Genomic DNA, 24,043 nt, shown 5'->3' with positions numbered 1-24,043 from the left:
GCCTGGAGAATCCCCATGGACAGAGGAGCCTGGCAGGCTACAGTCCATAGGGTCACAAAGAGTCAGACATGACTGAAGTGACTGAGCACGCACGCACAAACTCTAGAAGAACCCCATTTTGATTAGTGTGTCCTTTAAAAAAAAGTGAATTAAAACTTCCATGTCTTTTTCTTATATCCACAAAAATCAACAGAGTAAAGAGAGAAGTGTAATGACTCACCTTTAACATCCACAGTTCATGTTAAAGTGCAGTCCTGTGTGTGGACCACCTGGGGCTCCTTGACTGTACAACATCAAATACATATGGTACCACCCAGTGTAGGTAGGAAGCCTTACCTTCAAGGGGATTTTGGTAGCCAGAAGGTTCTGGTAAGGAAAGCGCCTTCTGGGCCAGCCTGAGGTAAATAAGCTGAGTCTACATAGTTTGGTGAGGGCTCCCCTGGTGGCGCTAAGTGGTAAAGAATCACCCAGCCAATGCAGAAGATGCAAGAGATATGGAGAAGGAAATGACAACCCACTCTAGTCTTCTTGCCTGGAGAATCCCCGTGGACAAAGCAGCCTGGTGAGCTACAGTCCATGAGGCATGAAGAGTCGGACACGACTGAGTGACTGAGCCCACAGTCTGGCGCAGAGAAACTCTGAAATAAGAGGCTCAGGGCCCGGACACAGCTGGTTGTTAAAATGTTGACATCCTCAGTGTCGTTTGCCTGGTCCCCACAAGCTATCCATTTGCCTGCTGGCACCCTGGCCCAGTGGGGTTTTCATGATGACAGTCAAGCACCCCTTACCCAAAAACCTCCAGTGGTTCTTCCACCACACACAGTGAAACCCTATATGTTACATTCAGGTCCTTTACCCTCCCCAGCTTGGTGCTGGGTATACTTTCCAGCCGAATTCTTTTTTTTTTTTTTTTTTAACATACAATATAAACGCTTTATTAACAGCAGATCATCCCGGTGGGCCAAGGCATCAACCCAGACATCCAGCACCCAGTCACAAGTTCAGTGCAGCCTCCGAGCCTCTTGCTCTGACTCCAACAGGGTGAGCACGTCACCCTCGCCCATGGGGCCTTTCACATTTGGGATGATGGAGCGGCTCGTGTCGTCCATGAATTCTATGCGCACCTGTGTGCACTGTCCCTGCAAACCGGTCCTGCCCAACACCTTGGTGATCTGGTGGAAAGAAGTTGGGATCAGATCTAGCCCACCTGGTTCCCTTACTCCCTCTTCCCTCATCTGGGCCCTCAAAACCGGGCCTCCGCCTCACCCTGGCAAGCTTGATCCAGCAGAATTCTTTATTTCCCTCCACCTCCCCTGCTTCCCACACAGGCCCCAAGCTCTCAGACTGCACCTCTTACCCCACCATTCACCCGCTCCTCTGCCTGGTGACATCTTGACTTACCCTCTCCCGCTCACATAACCATCACCTTCACTGGTAAGTCCTTTCTGACCAACTGCCCAGAAGTAAATACACTTTTGTTTCTGTTCCCGTAACATTTAGTTTGCACTTCTGTGACACGCTGTAGTTTATGGTTCAACTCTATATTTTTAAATCCTTTGAGCTCAGAAACCTTATTTTGGTCATCTTTGTGTCTCTATGGCTTACTCGCCACCACAACAATAACTGCCATCACCATGTGTATCACCACTAGTCACCTATAACAATAATAAGTAGCCTTGTGCAGTGACAACAATGAGCCAGGCATTGTAATATTTTACAGCCCTTGTTTCATTTAACTCTCAAAATAATTTATGAAGTAAGGATTATTTCCCCCATTTTATAGATGAAGAAATTGAGACATCTTGAGGTCAGCTAATAAAGGCAGAGCTAGGATTTCAACCCAAATTTGTCTTAACCCAGAAGCCTATGCTCTTAATATTGTACTTTTTAGGGGCCTATCCAATCTAAATCACTGCGGATGGTGACTGCAGCCATGAAATTAAAAGACACTTGCTCCTTAGAAGAAAAATTATGAGCAACCTAGACAGCATATTAAAAAGCAAAGACGTTACTTTGCCAACAAAGATCCAGCTAGTCAAAGCTATGGTTTTTCCAGTAGTCATGTATGGATGTGAGAGTTGGACTATAAAGAAAGCTGAGCACTGAAGAATTGATGCTTCTGAATTGTGGTGTTGAAGAAGACTCTTGAGAGTCCCTTGGACTGCAAAGAGATCCAACCAGTCCATCCTAAAGGAAATCAGTCCTGAATATTGATTGGAAGGACTGATGCTGAAGCTGAAACTCCAATACTTTGGCCACCTGATGCGAAGAACTGACTCATTTGAAAAGACCCTGATGCTGGGCAAGATTGAAGGCGGGAGGAGAAGGGGACGACAGAGGATGAGATGGTTGGATGGCATCACCGATTCGATGGACATGGGTTTGAGCAAGCTCCGGGAGTTGGTGAGGGACAGGGAAGCTTGGTGTGCTGCAGTCCATGGGATCACAAAGAGCCAGACATGACTAAGCAACTAAACTGACTGATCCAATCTAAATCAGTATCCACATCTCACTTCTTTTTGATTGGTTAACAAAATCTGAAGGACTTTGAAATTATTTTATTTGGAAATAATTTCCAACTGACAGAAATTTCAAGACTACCCTTATATCCTTTAGTTTCATCTGTTGTTAGTATTTTACCTCATTGGTGCTATCTGTTTTTCTTAATTTTTAAAAGCCACTTGAAAGCTGCACATAGTAGTGTTTTTTTACAACCAAATACTTTAGTATGTGGACTTCCCAGGTGGTTCAGTGGTAAAGAATCTGCCAGCCAGTGCAGTAGACACAGGTTCAATCCCTGGAGAAGGAAATGACAACCCCTCCAGTATTCTTGCCTGGAAAATCCCATGGACAGAGGAGCCTGGTAGGCTGCAGTCCATGGGGTCATAAAGGAGTCGGATATCGGATACAACTTAGCAACTAAACAACAACTTTAGTGTGTATTTCCTAAAAATAAGGACATTCTCTTCCAAAGCCATAGGACACTTTACCAACTTCAAGAAATTTAACAGAGATGCTGATGTTTTATCAAATCTACTATCTAGACCCTGATGTTTTATCAAATCTATCCATACCTAGTTTTCCCACTTGACCCAGTAATATCCTTGATAGTGCTAGTTTTCCCCTCTTTCATTGAAATCAGTTTAGGATCACATACTACATTTAGTTGTTATAGCTGTTTGGTATCTTTTTATCTTCAGCCCTTCTTTCACTTTTATGATATCGATACTTTTGAAGAATACATGATACCTCCCTTTTAGATAATTAGAGTGTTCTTCATTTTCAAACTGTCTGATGATTCCTCATTCAGGGTATGCATCCACAGTTAGAAAAACACATAAGCAATGTTGTGTCCACAGGGAATCACATATAGAGATACACAATATTCATCTGCATTTTTGGGATGATGTTAAGTTTGCCCATCCATGCCAGATATTATTACCTGATTTCTCCCCTGTACAGTTACTTTTTGTTTTGTTTTGTTTTCATTTCAAGAAGTAAGCAATCTATGGGGAGTTGAGTCACTAAGATTACGCTAATTTACTATTGTGTGTCAGAACCCCCTCCTTCCAGTTTAGCATCCTTTGATCTAGCTTCATAAACCAAGCTAGACTATGATGGTTACAGAATGATAAATTCTTAACTCTAGTGCTTCTTCCACCTTTGCCAGTTGGGTTTTTTTTTTTTTTAATTGAGATACAGTTGACATTTAACATTATATTAGTTTCAGGTGTAAAACATAATGATTCACTATTTCTATCATTGTGAGAAGATCACCATAAATCTAGTTAACATTCTTCACCATACTGGTGAAGGAAATGGCAACCCACTCCAGTGTTCTTGCCTGGAGAATCCCAGGGACGGCGGAGCCTGGTGGGCTGCCGTCTATGGGGTGGCACAGAGTCGGACACGACTGAAGTGACTTAGCAGCCTCACCATACATGGTTACAGAAAAATTTTTTTTTCTTGTGATGAGAACTTTTAAGATCTATTCTTTTTGGAACTTTCAAGTGCACAATAGGGTATTGACTGTAATCACCATGCTATATGTAACATCATCGTGACTTATTTATTTAATAATCAGACGTTTATACCTTTTGACCCTTTCTCTCATTTCATGTGTCCCCTCACCTCCCACCTCTGGCAACCACCAGTCTCTTCTCTGTATCTAGGAGCTTGGGTTTGTTTTTTGTTTTTCATGTTTTTGGATTCTGCTGTAAATAAGAGCCGTTTTCTTCTTCCTTGTCCATCTGTCTGCTTGTCGATCTCCATTTCTCTCTCTCCCGCTATCATTAGTGTATACTAATGGCTTCCTGGAAGAAACTGAAAGTGTTAGTCATTCAGTCGTGTCTAACTCTTTGCAACCCCATTGAGTCTTTTCAACTATTTATAATTTATTACATCCTTCAGTTATTTTGGTGCTCAAATTATTCCCAGTTTACCAGTAGGAACCTCTTTGAGCTGGCTCTTTATTAGTTAAAATTTTTGTTTTGAGATAATTGTAGATTTACATGAAGTTGCGGTAAATAACACAGAGAAATTCCATGAACACTTTACCCATTTTTCCCAATGGTAGCATCTTTAAAAATCATAATATAATATCACAACGAGGGTGATGATGTTGATATGGCTAAGACACAGAACATGTCTATGACCACAAGGATCTGTTGCCATATATATTTATATATAGACATACCCACTTTCGGCCCTCCCCAAACGCTATCCAATTTCCTTGGTAACCACTGATCTGTTTTCCTATACTTTAATGTCCTCATTTCAAGAATATTATAAAAATGCAGTCATGCATGTAGCCTTTTAGGATTGGCTGTTTTTCACTCAGCTTACTTCTCTGCAGACTCATCTAGGTTTAGTTATATTACTTTAGTTATATGGTAAGTCTTTTATGCAGATAGCTTGGTTTCTCTCACTTTATTCTTTTTCAAGATTGCTTTAGCTATTTTAGTTCCTTTGGCTTTCCATGTAAATTGTAGGATAACTTTTTTTCTGTATCTGCAGAAAATCTTGCAATTTTGATAGCAGCTGCATTAAAGTGGTATTGTATTTTAAATTTTGGTGTTTGTATGTTCATTGCTGCTTTGTAGAAATACAGTTGATTTTTGCATGTTTAATCTATGTAGTTATGAACTCATTAATTCTAGGAATCTTTTGAAGATTCTTTGGAAATTTCTAAATAATTTTGTAAAAAATAAGGACAGTTTTATTTTTCCCTTAGCAGACTGCATGGCTTTTGTGTTTTTTTTATTGCTTTATTGCACCACCAGAACTTCTAGCACTCTGTTGGATATATGGCATCCATGCATTGTTCCCAGTCTTATGGGGAGGCTGCAATCTTTTACCATTAAGTTTAATGTCAGCTGTTGGTGTTTGTAGATATTTTTTATTATGTTGAAGAAACCTCTTCATTCCAATATTATTTTAGTTTTTATCATGAACATGTATTGAATTTTGTCAAGTATACCACTTTGTAATTTTCTACATAAGTTGTGGTGATCATGTGGTTTTCCTTCTTCATCTTGTAACGTGGTGGGTTGCACTGTTTGATTTTCAAATACTGAACCAGCCTTACATCTTTGCATGGTAGATACTTCTTTTTGTGTATTGATGAATTTTAACTGCTAGTAATTTGTTAAGGATTTTTGCTTCTGTATTCATTAGGGATATTGGTCTCTAGCTTTCTCTTGTTTTGTACTGTCTTTGTCTGGTGTTGGTATCAGGATAACAGAAGCTTCATAAAATGAATTGAAACATGTTCTCTCCTTTTTTGTTTTCTGGAAGTGAGTGTGTAGAATTGGTGTTAGTCCTTAGAGCTTTGGGAAGAATTCTTCAGTGAAATTATCTGGGTCTTTAGTTCTCTTTCTTGGGAGTTTTAAAATTATAAATTCAGTTTCCTCAAAAGATATAAAACTAATTAAATGATCTACATCATATTGTGAGTTGGGGCAATCTGTGATTTTCAGAGAATTGATCCATTTCATCTAAGTTTTCAAATTTATGTGTATAGAGTTGTTCATTGTATTACTTTATTATCCTTTTGATGTCTGCAGAGTCTGAAATGATATCCTCTTTTGTTATAGTATTGGTAACAAAATATCAGTATTGGTGATTTCTGTCCTTTCTTAATTACTTGTCATGATAGGATTTTGTCAATTTTATTGATCTTTGTAAAGAACCAACATTTTGTTTTATTGATTTTTTTCCTGTTTTCACTTTTATTAATTTATGTTCTTTTGTTTGCTCTGAGTTTTTTCTCTTTTTTCTTTTTTTGGTTCTAGAGGTGGTAATCTATTGATGAGAGTCTTCCTCTCTGCAAATAGAGGCAATTAGTAATGGAAATTTCCCTCGCAGGACTGCTTTAGCTATGCCCCACAAATTTTGATATTGTATTTTCATTTTCATTTAGATCAGTGTGTTTTTTTTCTCCTTGAGATTTCTTCCTTGACCCAATGATTATTTAGAAGTATGCTCTTTAGTTTCCTAAATGTTTGGAGATTTTTTTGTTAGATTTCTTTTTTTGATTTCTAGTTTAATTCCTTTATAGTCAGAGACACTCTCTGGATAATTTCAATTCTTTTAAATTTGTTGAGGTTTCTTTTATGGCCTGGGATTTGGTCTTTCTCGGGTGTATGTTCCATTGGCACATGAACCAAATGTTTAGTCTGCTGCTTTGGGGTGGAGTACTTTATAAATATTATTGAGATCCTGTTGGTTGATGGTATTGTTGAGTTCTTATGTATCCCTGCTGATTTTCTGTTTTGTCTTTCTATAAACTGTCAAGAGAGGAGTGTTTATGTCTTCAATTATAATTACAGATGTGCTGAGTTCCCCTTTTACTAGTCTCAGTTTTTGCTTCATATATTTTATAGTTCTGTTGTTTGTTGCATGTATGTGGATTTATGATTGCTATGTCTTCTTGAATCCTGACCTGAAAGATTGACCTTTTTATCATTTTATAATTCCCCTGATCATTTTCTTGTTCTGAAATGTGGTTTATTTGATATTATTATAGCCACTCCTGCTTTCTTTGATTAGTTTTGGTATGATATATATTTTTTCCTTCTTTTACTTTCAATTTGCCTATATTGTGATATATAAAATTAGTTTCTTACAGATAGCATATAACTGGATCAAGTTTTAAAATGCAGACTGTCAATCTCTGTCTTTATTTGTGTACTTAAATAATTTACATTTAACGCAATTCTTTGTATGTTAGGGCTTAACTCTTTCACTTTATTATTATTTTGTTCTCTGAGTTTTTGTTTATTTTTGTCTTTTATTTTCCCTGCCTTCTGGTAGATTACTTGAACATTTTTAGAATTCTGGTGACTTCTCTATAGTGTTTTTGACTGTATCTCTTTGGCTAGCTATTTTAGTGATTGCTGTTTGCATTAGAGTGTGTGTGTGTGAGTGTGTGTGTGTGAGTGTGTGTGTGTGATAATACTTACCACAGTCTACTAATGTCAGATCACCAGTATGAGTGACAAACAGAAACTTTACCTCATCTTATATCCCTTTGCCCTCCTGTTTATAATTGTCTTAAATATTTTTCTATATACTTTTAGAATCATATTACAGTGTTATAATTTTTGCTTCAACCATTAAACATAATTTAGAAAACTCAAGATGAGAAGAAAAGTCTATTATTATGTTTATCCCTGTTTTTTGTTACATTTTTCTTTCTTCCTGATGTTTCAGAATCCCTTCTTTTGTGTTTTTTTCCTTTCTAGAAAATTTCCATTAACCATTGTTTTAGCGTAGTTCTGATGGTGACAGATTTTTTTTTAGTTTTTCTTTATCCAATACTATCTTTTTAAAAAAATTTATGTTTAATTGAAGGATAATTGCTTTACAATATTGTGTTGGTTTCTGCCATACATCAGCATGAGTCAGCCATAGGTATACATATGTACCACCCGCGCTTGAACCTCCTTCCCACCTCCCACCCAATCCTACCCTTCTACATTGTCACAGAGCCCTGGTTTGAGTTCCCTGAGTCATATAGCAAATTCCTACTGACTATCTATTTTATGTATGTTAGTGTATATGTTTCCATGCTACTCTTATCCAAGACTGTCTTGATTTCTTCTTCATCTCTTATTTTCACTGGTTAGAAAACTCTTGGTTTGAAATCTTTTTCTTTGCCATTTAAAATTTCCTATGCCACTTCCTTCTAGCCTTTATGGTTTGTGATGGAAAATATGGTATTATTTGAATTGTTTTTTTTTTCTTCTTGTATTCATTTCAGTTCAGTTGCTCAGTCGTGTCCGACTCTTTGCAACCCCATGGACCACAGCACGCCAGGCCTCCCTGTCCATCATCAACTCCCAGAGTTTACCCAGACTCATGTCCATTGAGTCGGTGATGCCATCCAACCATCTCATTCTCTATCATCCCCTTCTCCTCCTGCCTTCAATCTTTCCCAGCGTCAGGATCTTTTCAAATGAGTCAACTCTTTGCATCAGGTGGCCAAATTATTGGAGTTTCAGTCCAACATCAATCCTTCCAACGAACACCCAGGACTGATCTCCTTTAGGATGGACTGATTGGATCTCCTTGCAGTCCAAGGGACTCTCAAAGAGTCTTCTCCGACACCACAGTTCAAAAGCATCAATTCTTTGGTACTCAGCCTTCTTTATAGTCCAACTCTCACATCCATACATGACTACTGGAAAAACCATAGCCTTGACTAGACGGACCTTTGTTGGCAAGTATCTCTTGATACTTTTAAGGTTTTTTATTTTTTGGGCTTTAGTATTTAGAAGTTAGACTGTGATGTTTCCTGACATTGATTTCTTCAGACTTACCTTACTTGGGATTTACTAAGCTTCTTGGATCTTCAGATTTTTATCTCTTGACAGCTTGGAACATTTTATGCTGTTTTTTATTCATGTACTTTTTCTTTCTTTCTTTCTTTTTTTTTAATATTCCCTTCTTTCGCCTTTCCTTTTAGAACTCCAGTGACAGAAATATTAATTCTTGTGTTTTATCTCCAGAGATTCCTGAATTTTTGTTCTTTTTTTCCATCTGTTTTGTTTTCAGATTGGGTGTTTCCTATTCTGTTTTCAAGTTTACTGACTCTTTCTTCTATCTCCTCTATTCCTCTAGTCTGCTGTTGAATCCATTCATTGTATTTTTTAGTTTAGTTTGGATTTTTGGAGGCTTCATTACCATGACCAATTAAATCACTGGCTATTGGTGATTAATTTAAATTTCATCCCCTCCCCTCTCCCTGGAGTTTAGGGGGAGGGATAGGGGTTGAGACTAAAAGATCTAACCCTCTAATCACAGGGTTTGTTCTCTCAGCAACCAGCCTCCACCCGTGTGTATGTATTAGTCATTTAGTCATGTCCAGCTCTTTGCAACCCAATGGACTGTAGCCTGCCAGGTTCCTCTGTCCATTGGATTTCCAAGGCAAGAATACTGGAGTGGGTTGCCATTTCTTCCTCCAGGGTGGGACCCAAAAGTCACCTTCCCTGAAGCATTTTTCAGGAATGAAGGACAAGAGACAGTTACTCCATTACTCTTATCCTAAGCTCAGGAATTCCAAGGTTTTGGGAGCTGTGAACCAAGAACTATGAATGAAGACCAAATACATGTGACAAATATATCCGCATTTGGTCATCTGAATGACCAAATGTATGTTTTTCCTATAAATTATTGTATATTTACTCCATCTTCCTGGAGTTGAAAATCCTGTGTCCTTTTGATGTATCCACCTTATTTTCTTTTATGAGCACTTTAAAAATTTTTGGCAAAACAAGATAGTCTGGGTTTATCTTGCATCTTCCTACTCTTAACTGTGGGACTAGGCATTTCTCCAAAAAGCTCTGGTTCTATTTATTGCCCCCATAGGATTTTGAAATAGGTGAAAGCCATAAGTCTGCTCTCCAACAAATCCATTAACCACATTATAGTGAAAGTAGATCTCAGACCAGTTTCCACCACAAGTATAAATGAACTTATTAACTTATTAACTCAATTCTTATTCTCAGAGAAGTTCAAAATAATCTTTCTTTCAGGCTTTAAAAGTCTAAACTCTGATTTTATAGGAGTTCTGTACATTGCTTACATGGCAGGTCACTACAGGCAAACCCCAATTTTCCATCGTCAGGGTACAGATACCCACCTTCCCACAGCTTCAAACACAGAGAACTTTCCAGAGTTCATATTGGCTCAGGACCAAGCAGGGGTTTTAACCTCTATAGCGCATCACCTCTATAGAGTACAAAACATACTGGATTATCTGAAAAATTCATGGAAGGTTAGTATCTTTCAAATATGTTGAGCTAATCTGTGTATCTTGACTGTCTAATTTCACTAGGCATAGCCCATTTTTTATATTCATCATTGCTAGTCAACAGGCCACTATTTTAATCAAGAATAAGCAAAGCACCCTTTGTTGATAGAGACAATGATGGAGAATGGGCTTTCTGAAGAGAAGGCCAGCTGACCACCACTGGACAATGCAACCTTGATGAGAATGCTCGTGGTACCAGGGTGAAAGCTTGACCTAAGTAATACTGATGCATAACATCCCGCTGAATGTGCTTAATACTTTAAAGTAAATTAGGCAACACAGTGATGCCATGCTTCAGCATTGTAGACATGCAACAGATTTCAGTGGAATTGAATTAAATTAATACTTAGGAAATCTGTAATTAGGAGTCCTTTTAGATCTCACTTGAGGGACACCATTCTTAGCAAATGTCATTGAGCAACTATTGCATGCCTGATGCCAGAGGAAGCCTTGATACAAAGAAAGAGAGTACTGTTAGACTGTATCCTCTAAGACAGCAGCAATAAGCACTTAGTCAACAGCTGGTCTCCTGTGCTGGCACCTTGGCTCTTAGGAAGCTCGTCTATAGCACAACTTAACTAGAGACTGAATAAGAAGGGAAGGGACCCCAGAGGGCTACTATTCCCAAGACAGAAAGTTGGTAGATGCAGGAGGAATGGAATTAAATATCTTCCCTAGCAAGTGCTGAAGGTCTTTAGAGCAGCTTGGAGAAAGAGGAGATAAAGAGCTGACTGAGATGGCCCTTTACCTTACCTTCCCGTGATAGTAGCCTCAGGTCCCTCTTCTTCTTATCATTGCTTGTGTCTGTGAGTCACTATCTCTCCTGCCATCTGTCTTTGTCACACTGTAACTCTGTCTGCTTCCTGCTTTCCTTCCTTCCCTTCTCCTTTTCTCTCTCCTGTCTCCTGTATTCCTCTGTCTCTGTCATTTTGTCTTTCTGAGTCTCTCTCTATCCCCATCTTTCCCATCTCAGTTTCTGTCTCTCTGTATTTATACCATTTCTTCATCTCTGCCTTTGTCTGTGTCTCTGTGTCTTTCTGTGTGTATCTCCATGTGTCTTTCTCTTTTTCCCTCTTTCTTCCCTGCCCTCTCTCTCTCTCCCTGGTTACTCACCTGTCCTCTTTCCCATTCCCACCTATGTAAATCCACTGAGATGTACATACGTGGATATACCATTATCCATCTTGATTATACATATATCATTGTAGATTTATAGATACACAATACTTTCCCCCATGGTCATATATTTGTCCCCATGCTGTTGCCAAGCTGTCAGAAGGTCAGAACAGTTCTCCACCTCAGAAGTGTGTGTCAAGGCACAAACATCCCCTGTGCAGAAAGGAACCTTCAATCTCCACCTGGTGTTCCAGAACTGTTGGGGGGTGGAGGGGTGGGCAGGAGATCTAGCCAGCTACACAGCTTGTTGATACCAATATACCACTCCATGTGATTCCCAGGGGATGTTCCTTGGAGACAGTGGGGTCATGGTTTAGGAGGAATTCTCTGAGAGCATCTCAGATGCTCAACCTATGCTCCCAGCCTATGTGAGTTTGTGATGCTTTCAAGGGTGGCTGTGGCCTGTCCGCCCTGGTGATGGAGGAGCACAGGTGGCATCTCTGGCTGCACAGTGAGACAGAAGTCCACTGTCCCCACAGGCTCCTCAGCTGCAGCAAGACTGTTCATACTTTGCAGGGAGTTTGTGGGTGAGATGACGAGTCTTACAAGGTTTAGTAGGTAGAGGGGAGTCAAGAGGCAGATAACCCTGACTGCCTTCCGGGGCTGTGTCGTGTGAGAGGCTCTCTCCCAGGAGCCTTCCATGTGCTGCTTGTTTACTCCTGCCAACAGCCCCACCCTGTGGATGCAACAACTGACATGAAGAGTATTTTTCAAATTAGCCCTTTTTAATAAGCCACTGATCTGGGACTCGGTGAGCCAGCCCACTTTCTTCCCATTGTACCAGTGATCTTCAGACTCCTTTTTTTTTTTTCCTTACAAAACAGAAGGCTTTTGTTTTGAATGGCATCTCAGTTGACATTTCAATATTGAAAAGAGCCGGATACTGTGCTGTTGCAATTGAAGAGGAGCAGAGTCCAGGGCCCGACGCTCTGCCGCTGCCAGCCAGCCCTGCCAGTGCCACAGGCAATGGTGAACAGGGCAAGAGCTTGGCTCTGTCTGGGAGGAGGGGTGGGAGTGGGTGTGTGGGGCGATGAGAGAGAAGATTTGCAGGGGGACCGTGGGTGATAGCACATGATGCACACATGTTGGACTGAAAGCAAAGCAGATCTTCATCTCCCCCAGCTGCCAGTCGCCTGCTTGAAATTGCCTCTGACAGAGTAAATTCTAGGGGCGAGAGCAAACAATTGTAATGTTTGTACTGTGGCTGGCAAATTAAAAATATGAGTGCACAGGTTCAGAGGAGCAGGATGACTTAGTGTCACAGTGGTGAATGGAGGTGTGTGGCCACTGATTTCTGTGGTCTTTCTCCAGTGGCATGTGACAGAGGCAGGGAGTCAGCCCACTTAGGAATCTGTCGTGGTCTGGTCTTCTCTAAAGTGATGTGGCTCTCAGGATATTTGTATCTAGTTATTTGTATCTAGAGGAGCCTGGCGAGCAGCCCCACACAAACAAATCACACAAGTACTACAGAAGTAGTAATGATCCCATTCAGCTTTCATAATTGCCAAGCCCCAATAAACTTACAGGTGTCCTGATCTAACAAAAAATCATGAAGAATCAAATAAAATGAGCAACAACTCCCGTGCCGCTCTGCCGTTCACCTGCATGCTCAGAACTCATCGCCTGCTGCCCTGGTGTTCATAGGGTCACCCCATCTCTTTGCATGTGTTCACGTAGTACCAAGATGAGGCATGTCCGCTGTGTGTTTTTAGTGCAGAATCTCTTATGTTCCCTGAAGTCACTTATTTCAAGGTCCAAAGAAAGTGTCCCCCATGCACCCTCACCTCCAGCACTCAGAGTGTGTGAGTTCCATGTGGGCTCACGTTCTCCACTTCTGCCTTGTGCACTGGAGCCCTAGTCGGGTGGTGTTCCAAGTTTTGGAACAGGAGCAGGTGGTATGGGTGGCGTCCAGTTTTCTTGCTGCCTCTACCAGCATGACGAGAGTTAGCAGAGCAACAGCAGCAGGGGCAGAATGGTGAGATGATCAGGGGGCAGTGGTGCCAGGAGGGATGGTGGTGGTGGCCACTCTTCAATCAGTATCCTTTAGAAACTGCTGCTCTCTGCACTCACTCTGAGGTTCATCCACAGTTATAGTGGTGGAGTGCAACCCCAGCCAAGCACTCCACATAAAGGCTTAAAATTTTTTTTTTCCCTTGACTGCCGCTTGGCATGTGGGATCTTAGTTCCCTCTTTAGCATTACTTTAGTTTTGATTCTACTCTAGTTTTTCAGTTATTCTTCCCAAACTCCAAAGTGATAATATTAAAAGCAGCACCCAAACTTTGCCAGTAAGTTGGTAAATATCATTGGTATACAATCTGTGTTTATAGACAATATATAGTACATATTGAAATTATTTGGTATAAAATTTGAGTTAAAAAAGCAAGTAGGGGGATTCTCTGGTGGCTAAGTCCAGTGGCTAAGACTCTGGGCTTCCAATGCAGGGTCCTTTGCGGTTCAATCCCTGGTCAGGGAACTAGACCCCACATGCCGCAACTAAAGATCCTGCATGCTGCAACAAAGATCAGACATCTATGTGCCTCAACTGATACCTAGCTCAGCCAAATAAATAAGTAAATAAAAATGTAAAAAAGCAAGTATAAAGTCTTTTGTCTTCTCATATAAAATACTTGAAAATAAATATCAAGGTAGAGTCTGCAGAACTCGAGTTTAAGGAGATTGTCTTAAAAACACTCACATGAAGACTCCTACCCTTATTACATTCAGGTCAGGCTTTGCAGAAGTTATTCATGGAGGGTTTTGAGGAAGGGTGACTAAAAGGTTATGTAGATGTGATTAACTTGGTATTAATGCAAAAAAAAAAAAAAACCCTCTAATCTAGGAGTCTTGACTACTTTAAAATGAGCTAATAGCCATTGGGGTGAATTTATTAGCAAATTGCTGTCTGCTGTATTCAAATTATTCCCCGAGCTCTGACTCATTCAGAAAGCACCAGATATCACGGAGACACACAATTATCATGCTTAATTAATGTTTGCCACCAAAAAGAGTAAGGTTGGAATCTTTAATATCATTGTGGATATTGAAGAACTGAAATTGACTGATTATTATCTGGAGATTAATATATTTTCCCCAAGCCATACCCTGGGGTCAAAAGACAGAGTGTTAAAACTATTGGAAAAATTCACTGCAATAATTGCTTTAGGGGCTAATTTTTTTTTAATGTCTTGCTTCCTTACGCCTGTACTACTGATTGTTATCGGCTACACACTTCACCCATTAAGTGGTAATTCAGAGTGACAACTACATTGAAATGAAGCAAGTTAGTTAATCACCATGAAACTGTTCCTGAACTACCCTGTCCAAGCACTCCCTAATCACAGGAGGCCCCTGAGGACCTGACTTTCTACTGAAGAGAGATTTTCCTGTGTACAAAGCCGTAAATATTATATTTTTGTGGGATATACAGGACAGCGGAAGGCTGCAGTTTGGTTGGAATTGTTACCAGAACCGTTCAGAATTTTTCTCAGCATAGTACCCAGCACACCAGTTGTGCCGAGCCCTGGGGGACATGCTGTAGGGGTGCAGGGGAAGCCACTGTCTGATTCAGCCCCACAGCCTGGAAATACTGACAAGCGAGGAGCCAGTCTGGGTGGGACTATGGTGCTGGTAATCTGACTTCTTTGTTGTTGTTGAGTTGCTAGGTCGTGTCCAACTCTTTGCAACTCCATGGACTGCACCACACCAGGCTTCCCTGTCCTTCACTATCTCCCAGAGTTTGCTCAAACTCATGTCCATTGAGTCAGCAATGCCATCCAATCATCTCATCCTCTGTTGCCCCCTTCTCCTCCTGCCTTCAGTCTTTCCCAGCATCAGAGTCTTTTTCCAATGAGTCAGCTCTTTGCATCAGGTGGCCAAAGTATTGGAGCTTCAGCATCAGTCCTTCCAGTGAATATTCAGGGTTGATTCCCTTTAGAATTGACTGGTTTGATCTCGTTGCTGTCCAGGGGACTCTCAAGAGTCTTCTCCAGCACTACAGTTCAAAAGCATCAATTCTTCAGTGCTCTTCTGTATGGTCCAACTCTCACATCCATACATGACTACTGGAAAAAACATAGCTTTGACTCTGTGGACCTTTGTCAGCAAAGTGATGTCTCTGCTTTTTAATACGATGTTCTGACTTGGTTTTCACCAAAGCAGGACTTTGGGTGACAGGAGCTCAATCAGTAATATATGCCCAGTCTTGTTTGGCCACCCAGTCAGCCCATGGAAGCTGCTTTAGTCTTAGTTTTTCTTTATGGTCAGGCAGGCTGTGTCCCCAAGGAGCCATGGGTTCATTTTCCTTTCTGGGGAAGGCTACATTGGACTAGTGATCTCCTCTGGGCTAGTGAGTGAGTGTGCCTTTTGAAAGGGACACAGCAGCCAGGTGGGGGGGCTTGAGTGCCTCTCTCTGTCCTGCTGAGGCCCCTGCCTAGCTTGTGGGCTCACTGATGTTCTGTGTATTATCTACAGCTCTGTTCTTATGGCTGTGTGATCCTTGTGCTTCTCTCAGAGGGGTATCTGTGGACCAGGGAAAGTGCTTTCAGGGCCATACTCCCTTCAGTCACTCGGGCATTGGGAAGTAGATGTTTCAGTGGCAGATTGTGCCTTGACAGCTTTTTCAGCCAGGTTTCCAGTACACTGCCATACTTACATTTCCCCTTAGCTTTCTTTCTCATTGATGTAGGGCTAAAGCTGAAACCAGAGTGTTCCGTGTGTCAGATTGGTGCTAGGAGAAAGGAAAACGCCTCAAATCCCAAATCTCTCTCATACACCAAATCTTTTCTCATACAAGAAAGCCATTCAGTGGCTCCAAGGAAATGACAAGCTAGGTGGTTCCCCACCTGTCCATCAACTTACAACTTGATGCTTGAAGTCATCACCTTGAGATAGTGTATATGAAGATGCCTATAAGACTATCACATTTCATGAGATAATGTATATGAACTCCTATTATATAGATAATACATCAGATACTTAATTTGTGCTGGTACTGTCAGTTAAGCACTTGGGATATAAATATGCCCTTAGGAGACTCACAGCATCATAGGGGAGAGACAGGTAAACCAGTAACTCATACATCCATCACGTGCTAAGTTGCTCCAATCATGTCTGACTCTCTGCGACCCTATGGAACAGAAGCAAAAATAGGAAGGAGACAGCAGAAGGGCTAGAGTGGTCAGCCCTGCTCCTACAAGTCAGGCAGGACTTCCCAGAAGAGGAGGAGGGATGAATATGAGCCCACTAGGGGACCAGGTGGGGTTGGGGGTGGGGGTGGGTATGCGAGGCAGGGGCACAGCCCGTTCTAAGGGTAGTCAGTTTCTCTAAGGTGGCAGGCTTCTCGGCAACAGTGGAGTGAGTAATGTTTGTTTTCCTTTGGGGAGCTGTGCCCTCCCTGGGCACCTGCAGGGCTTGGTCCTACATTATTCATGTGTGGCTAATGCAGAGTCATTCACCCACCAATGGCCAAAGCAAGGAGGACCGGAAGGTCACAGCCTCCTCGAGGAGGTACATGACCCATGCTCCAGAAAGCTTAGGAGAAAGGGCTTTTGTTTACCATGCACCGCCCCTTCCATTAGAGTGGTCTGTGGTTACAGCATGTTTCTCAACCCTTGTTTCATGAAATGTCACCATACGTTAGTGGGGGAAAAGGGGCAGCTCAGGTCACAGGAGGAAACTGAAGCAGAGGCGGACAAACTCGTGACATTGACAGCCAATGAGCAACTTCAGAGCAGAGGCTGGTTGTGTATCTAAAGATCTTTCTTGCTCTAAAGAAGGCTTCCTAATATGTGTAACCAATTTAAGAACTATCTCTTATAATTTACATTCTAGGCCAGTGAGGAAGGTTAAGGCAGCACAGCACTATTCAGAGGAGGGAAGACGAGCAACCTGGGGATGGTTTGTTTGTATCCATGTGGCTATACCAGAGTGTGAGACAGTGTGTAAAGGATAAAAGCAGTTAAAAGTTAGAAATTTTATTAAGTATTTGTATTTAAAACATGCACTATAGAACGAGCTAAATGTACACTTAAAAAAATAAATGAATAAACAGAACCAACTTGGAAGTTGATTTTAAAATGAATTATTCATGTCTCCTCACTCCCAGCCTTCTTATTTCCCAAGTAGCCAGGCCACAGAACCTCCACTCCAAATTTGACATGCCATCTTCCTTTTCTACCTTTTCCCTCTCCTTTCTGCCAACCCCTGGTGCTGTTACCCTAAGCCACAAGGACCTGCTTATTTCTAGTGTTCCTTCTAATGATCACTTAATTTTTTCCATAGTTTTCTGAATGGAACACATGCTAAAAAATAGCCTTCACCCAGCATGTTGTAATCTCTGTGCTTGTCATTTCAGTTCAGTTCAGTCGCTCAGTCATGTCCGACTCTTTGCGACCCCATGAACCGCAGCATGCCAGGCCTCCCTGTCCATCACCAACTCCCAGAGTTTACCCAAACTCATGTCCACTGAGTTGGTTATGCCATCCAACCATCTCATCCTCTGTCGTCCCCTTCTCCTCCTGCTTTCAATCTTTCCCAGCATCAGGGTCTTTTCAAATGAGTCAGCTCTTTGCATCAGGTGGCCAAAGTATTGGAGTTTCAGCTTCAACATGAGTCCTTCCAATGAACACCCAGTACTGATCTCCTTTAGGATGGACTGGTTGGATCTCCTTGCAGTCCAAGGGACTCTCAAGAGTCTTCTCCAACACCACAGTTCAAAAGCATCAATTCTTCTGCACTCAGCTTTCTTTATAGTCCAACTCTCACATCCATACATGACTACTGGAAAAACCATAGTCTTGACTAGACGGGCCTTTGTTGACAAAGTAATGTCTCTGCTTTTTAATATGCTGTCTAGGTTGGTCATAACTTTCCTTTCAAGGAGTAAGCATCTTTTAATTTCATTGCTGCAATCACTATCTGCAGTGATTTTGGAGCCCCCAAAAATAAAGTCAGGCAGTTTCCACCTCTATTTGCCATGAAGTGATGGGACCAGATGTCATGATCTTAGTTTTCTGAATGTTGAGCTTTAAGCCAACTTTTTCACTCTCCTCTTTCACTTTCATCAAGAGGCTCTTGAGTTCTTCTTCACTTTCTGCCATAAGGGTGGTGTCATCTGCATATCTGAGGTTATTGATATTTCTCCTGGCAATCTTGATTCCAGCTTGTGCTTCATCCAGCCCACCTTGTCGTTTAACACACTCAAATACACCGTTTTGTCACTAGTTAGCTCCAGAATTCTAAAACTTAAGTAATTCAAGCATATAATGCTCAAGGAAGATTTTGAGACAGATGTCTTGGCATTAGGACCATAATCCACTGCTCTCTCTAATGAGATTGTGTCTGAGCTGCAGTTGGGTCATATATAAAATGGAAATAGCAAATACCTATTTTGAAAGGTGGTTATTTGAGATTAGAGGAGAATATTATATAAAAGTTGGATGGTTACTCATTATCTGGTTCTAAGCAGCATACCTCCACTTGATACATCTTTTTTTAATTGAGGTATAATTGACGTTCAACATTATAGTAGTTTCAAGTATACAATGTAATGATTCAATATTTGTGCAATAATATTGTGAAAAGACAACCACAATAAGTTTAGCTTGCATCCCTCACCATATATAGTTATAAAAAATTTTTTTTCTTGTGATGAGAACTTTTAAAATCTTTTCTCAGCAACTTTCAAATATGCTATCTAGTGTTAACTATAGACATCGTGCTGTATATTACAATCCTATGACTTACCTATTTTATAACTGGAAGTTTTAGCTTTTTGACTCCCTTCACCCATTTTGTACCCCCCTCCTCTGCCCTCTCTGCAACCACTAATTTGATCTCTGTATCTATGAGCTTTTTTTCTTTTTTAGAGCCTGCATATAAATGAGATTATACAGTATTTGTCTATCTGTCTTTCTCTGTCTGACTTGTTTCACTTAGCATAACACTTTCAGGTCCCATCCATGTTGTTGCAAATAGCAGAATTTCCTTCTTTCTCATAACTAAATAATATTCACACATATATATATATATATGTATCAGATTTTCTTTATCTGTTCATCTATTGATGAATATTAGGTTGTTTCTGTACCTTAGCTATTATAAATAATGATTCAGTGAATATGGGAGTGCATATGGGAAATAGATGGGGAAACAGTGCCTGACTTTATTTTTTTGGGCTCCAGAATCACTGCTGATGGTGACTGCAGCCATGAAATTAAAAGACGCTTACTCCTTGGAAGGAAGGTTATGGCCAACCTAGATAGCATATTTAAAAGCAGAGACATTACTTTGCCAACAAAAGTCCATCTAGTCAAGGCTATGGTTTTTCCAGTGGTCATGTATGGATGTGAGAGTTGGACGGCGAAGAAAGCTGAGCGCCAAAGAATTGATGCTTTTGAACTGTGGTGTTGGAGAAGACTCTTGAGAGTCCCTTGGACTGCAAGGAGATCCAATCAATCCATCCTAAAAGAGATCAATCCTGGGTGTTCATTGGAAGGTCTGATGTTGAAGCTGAAACTCCAATACTTTGGCCACCTCATGCGAAGGGTTGACTCATTGGAAAAGACCCTAATGCTGGGTAGGATTGGGGGCGGGAGGAGAAGGGGACGACAGAGGATGAGATGGTTGGATGGCATCACCGACTCAATGGACATGGGTTTGGGTAGACTCTGGGAGTTGGTGATGGACAGAGAGGCCTGGCGTGCTGCAATTCATGGGGTCGCAAAGAGTCGGACACGACTGAGCGACTGAACTGAACTGAACTGATGTTGTTTCTAGTTGGTGGTGGTTTAGTCACTAAGTCATGTCCGACTCTTGTGACCCCATGGACTGTAGCCTGCCAGTCTCCTCTGTCCATGGGATTTCTAGTTAGTGTTTTCATTTTCTTCAGAAAAATGCTTAGAAGTAGAATTACTGGGTCATATGGTAGTTCTGATTTTAATTTTTTGAAGAACCACCATACTCTTCTCCACAGTGACTGTACCAGTTTACACTCCCACCAACAGTGCATAAGGGTTCCCTTTTCTTCACATCCTCACCAACATTTGTTTCTTGTCCTTGTGATAACAGCCATTCCAACAGGTATGAGATGATAGCTCATTGTGGCTTTGATTTGCATTTCTCTGATGATTCATGATGCTGAGCACCTCTTAACATACCTATTGACCATCTGTCTGTCTTCTCTGGAAATTTGGCAGATTGTCTGCCCAATTTTTAATTGGATTGTTTGGGGGTTTTGCTGTTAGGTTGTATGAGTTATTTATGTATTCTGGATATTAACCCTTTATCAGATATATGCTTTGCAAATAATTTCTCCCATCCAGTGCATTGCTTTTTCATTTTGTTGATTGTTTCCTTTGCTATGCAGAAGTTTTTTGGTTTGATATAGTCCAACTTGTTTACTTTTACTTTGGTTACTTTTGCTTTTGGTGTCAAATCCAAAAAATTATCACCAAGACTAATGTCCAGGAGCTTATTAACGCTGTTTTCTTCTAAGAGTTCTATGGTTTCAGGTCTTATGTTCAAGTCTTTTAATCTGTTTTGTTTTTTGTTTAATCTTTGTGTATGTTGTAAGATAGAGGTCCAGTTTCATTCTTTTGTATCTGGTTTTCTCAACATCATTTATTGGAAGAGACTGTCCGTTCCCCATCATACATTCGTGGTTCTTTTTTCATAAATTACCTGACCATATACGTGTGGATCGGAGAAGGCAATGGCACCCCACTCCAGTACTCTTGCCTGGAAAATCCCATGGACGGAGGAGCCTGGTAGGCTACAGTCCATGGGGTCGCTAAGAGTCGGACACGACTGAGCAACTTCACTTTCACTTTTCCCTTTCATGCACTGGAGAAGGAAATGGCAACCCACTCCAGTATTCTTGCCTGGAGAATCCCAGGGACGGGGGAGCCTGATGGGCTGCCGTCTATGGGGTCGCACAGAGTCGGACACGACTGAAGCGACTTAGCAGCAGCAGCAGCATACGTGTGGATTTATTTCTGGGCTGTGATTCTGTTCCATTGATCTGTATGTCTGTAACATATCTTTGATATATATTTTTATTACTCAGATATTAATTTTGTTTTTAGGATTATGTAAGCATGCAATCCATTTTAAAGCATAATTTATTTTTTCAAATTATATTTCTGCCATGTCAAAAAAAATGATTGATTTGATTTGTGATGGTCCCTTAAGGCATAAGGTTTGATGATTTCAAGGGAGTTTCTTAAAACATATTTTGTTACCACCTTTAAAACTTACCTCTAGTTTCATTCAATTTGTGGTTGATCTCATCCATGCTAATGGTATCAGATAATACTTGTTCATGGATGAGTCAGCCTAAGTATTTCCAGCTTGAATCTGTTCTTTTCTCTGAGGTCTCCACCTTGTCCAGACTGGCCTGGACCACTGCAATGACCTTGACAGGTCTTTCCATACCCATGCTTACTATCACTTTTCCATTCTTTGAATTGCAGCTAAAACAACTTTTTTAAAAAAAAATTATTTTCTTGAAGTATAGTTGATTTACACAGTTGTGTTAATTTCAGCTGTACAGCAAAGTGATTCAATATGAAGGAGAATATAGAGATTCTCCTCTATATTCTTTTCCATTATGGTTTTTCACAGGATATTGAATATAGTTTCCTGTTATACAGTAGGACCTTGCTATTTATCCATTCTGTATGTAAATAATAGTTCAACTTTTCTTGACATACACCAATACTTAATCCCTGTTTGAAAGGTGCCATTCTCAGTCTCTAATCAGTAAGAATCCTAATATTAAACAAAAAACCTCCCAGATGCTTTCTTAATACCCAGTCAGTGGCTGTCTCAACTCTTCACTTCTGTTTACCTGACTTTTTACCCTCTTTGAGAGCTGGAAGGCCTTGCATGCCACCTGGCCCGTACTCAAACCTATATTTACCATATTTTTGTTCCTGCAAGGCACCTGCTGTTGGTGTCTATTCCCAATTGTGCCCAATTTTCTCTCAGGTCTGCTTTCTTTAGATGAGTGAATGATTGTACCAGTGCTGTTAATGCCAGGCCCCTTAAATCCTTTTTGAAAATACAGTGTTATTAACTTAAGAACACAGTATTATTAACTTAAGAACTCAATATAGTGATTGTGGTAAGCATATGAACAGAAATACAGATGTTGGTTATGAAATAAAAATAGATAGGTCAAACTGATGAACTGAAAATATCTTAACTTTACATTCTTCCTTTTCTGTATGAGAAAAGAAAAGTAGATTTCCTGCTTTTTCAATTTGCAAGTGATTTTTCAATTTGAAATGAATTAGTATAGAAAGGAATAATCTGTAGCTTTAGAATTTGGCTTGTCATTAAAAATGAGAGGAGAGTCATCACTTATAATCTCTAGCCAATTAAGGGTTTGAGTAACTTATAAATTTATGACCTATAAATTTATAATTTTTAAAATTTAAAGCCTCATAAAGAACACGTTTATCAAGAATGTCACAGTCATCATATTTAGGTTTCTTATAGTTTCATTTCTGATATCCTGGTTTGGGTTTTGCCTTGGTACTAAGTATTGACCAAAGGGCAAGAAAGTAACCTAGTAATTTAGTCTAACTTGGTGGGTGACCTCTTTCTAAAACTGGAAGGGCTTCTCTTGTGGCTCAGTGGTAAAGAATCCACCTGCCAGTGTAGGAAACATGGGTTCAATCCCTGATCTGGGAAGATCCTGCATGCCATAGAGCAGCTAAGCCCGTGTGCCACAACTACTGAGCTGGTGCTCTGGAGCCCAGGAGCTGCAACTACTGAAGCCTGAGCATGCCAGAGCCCGTGCTCCACAACAAGAGAAGCCAGCACAACGAGAAACCCAAGCATCACAACTAAAAAGTACCCCGGCTCTCCACAGCTAGAGAAAGACTGCACAGCAACAAAGACCCAGCACAGCCAAAAGTAAATAAACAAATACATAAAACGGTACAAATAGGTCATCTCCTGATAAATTTTCTCAAATACTGTGGGGATCACTCTCCCAGTGTATTTTGTCTGAGCTCTGACAAAATAAAACTCTTTAGATTATATAGTAGGTATGGGATAAGCATGTAAACTATATTTGGAAAGTTTTTAATATTGAAAACAGGACAAAACATTCAAACCAAAATTGCGTAAGTTCAGGGGACAGGGAATGTGGAAAACTGACTGTAAACACATTGTCCTAAGCGCTTGACTTGGCATTCCTGAGTCAGCCATCCCTAGTTCACCTAGATTTGTCAGTGGGGTCTCCCAGGTTCCAGCTGTCACATTCTCTAATTTGCTTTTTAAAAATCTGGCAGTGCTTTTCAATTTTTCTCAGTTCCTAACTGTTTTCCAGAGATGTAGGAAGATGCATTAGCTCAGCCGGCATTGATCTGGAGAAAAATTACTAGAAATTACTTTGACACTTAGAACTAGCAGCCTGAGAATTAGAATTTGAAATTTGCTGGTGAAACATCCCTTGGGCCACGTTTTCCTAAAACTGCCATCCAATCTGATAGCTTTCCAGTTGCTGGAAGGTTAGTATTACAGCCTTTTTGGTGAGTTTGAG

General features: G+C 40.6%; 1 protein-coding gene across 1 annotated transcript in view; it reads left to right on the top strand.

Moving 5' to 3' along the window:
* Positions 1–24,043, top strand: part of SLC22A15 (solute carrier family 22 member 15) — a 97,802-nt gene that overhangs the window by 19,152 nt on the left and 54,607 nt on the right. The gene's annotated exons all lie outside the window — the stretch shown is intronic.

This window comes from Giraffa tippelskirchi, chromosome 5 (assembly GCF_054371585.1).
Source record: "Giraffa tippelskirchi isolate mGirTip1 chromosome 5, T2T-mGirTip1v1.2.pri, whole genome shotgun sequence".
In the NCBI taxonomy this organism is placed as follows: Eukaryota; Metazoa; Chordata; class Mammalia; order Artiodactyla; family Giraffidae; genus Giraffa; species Giraffa tippelskirchi.
The sequence above is the reverse complement of the archived record's forward strand: the minus strand, read 5'-3'. Positions and strand labels throughout refer to the sequence as shown.